The sequence below is a fragment of the Sinocyclocheilus rhinocerous genome, unplaced genomic scaffold (assembly GCF_001515625.1).
Source record: "Sinocyclocheilus rhinocerous isolate Xijiao unplaced genomic scaffold, SAMN03320098_v1.1 scaffold2751, whole genome shotgun sequence".
NCBI lineage: Eukaryota > Metazoa > Chordata > Actinopteri > Cypriniformes > Cyprinidae > Sinocyclocheilus > Sinocyclocheilus rhinocerous.
In genome coordinates, this window is record NW_015629988.1 from 114,082 (window position 1) to 115,388 (window position 1,307).

Consider the following 1,307-nt stretch of genomic DNA (forward strand, 5'->3'; position numbering starts at 1 on the left):
TCATGTCAAGTCAAGTCCGTTCATGTCAAGTCTGTTCAGGTCAAGTCAAGTCTCGGATTATTGTTTGGATCACTCTGTAAATAAACTGCACTTGGGTTCTCACTACGCTCGCCTTCAGTGGACTGATTCGTTACAGTAGATGGGTAGAATCATAAAAAATTGCAATTACTGCCCTGATGAAGCAGTTTATTCTGCAAGGTGTATGTAAACTTTTGACCACATCTGCATCACCTAAGAGATAAATTACCGTTGTAGTTGTCGTTGTAGAATGCTGGGAGATGTTCCTGCAGATTTCCCACAAACACCAGAATTCCACTGACCACACCATCTATACTGACACTGGGCTTTAAAAATTGATAACATTTTAATAAATGTTTTTATTCCTACTTTACAGGAAATAAAACACAACTTTATCAATTACCTAAATATATATCAATATCCCAAAACCCATAAAAATGAAGAAAGGTGATCTTCAAAGTTTCCTTATCTTGCCTTGCAAGCTTCTCTCGCGCATCTTCATGAAGGATGTTCCTGTATTTACCACGGCTGGCACGGCAAAGCTGCTGCCCTCTTCCTTTGGTTTGTTACCTGTAAAATATTATGATGATTAGAGGGGGATCTGTAAATGCACAGGTGGGAATGTATGACTTGCAAATGGAAAAGATTCAAAGCATTTAAACGCCATAGGGATAGTTAGTGACTTGATGGCAGTTTTAACTTGTAATGTGTGATCAGGGTGAGCTGGCTGGGCAACAGTTCATTAAAAAACTTCTAACATCACCTCTTCAATACGGGTCTGTGATTCCACACTGTATATCCAGTGACAAATCTGTACTGATCCTGCAAAATGAATGAATAAATACAGATAAGTACAAAAATATTACATATTACAAACACAAGCAGTAACTGAACATCCCACTCTTCAAATGCAAAGAGAACATTTAAAACATTATTTCTAGAGGTGATTTATTGAACATTACCGGTGGTTATTATATCGATCAGGGGTGGAGCCAGGGGGTGGCAATGTGGTGTCCGTGGCCACCACTGACGAAAGTTTTTGTCCCTTTCTTTCTTCTTTTCTTGACAAGAAATGCATTTATTAAAGGGGTCATATGATGCGATTTCAATTTTTACTTTCTCTTTGGAGTGTTGCAAGCTCTTGGTGCATAAAGAAGATCTGTAAAGTTGCAAAGACTAAAGTCTCAAATCAATCGAGATATTCTTTATAAAAGTTAAGAGTCAACCACGCCTACCTAAAACGGCTCGTTCTAACACGCCCCCACATACCTACGTCACGATCTGGGAAG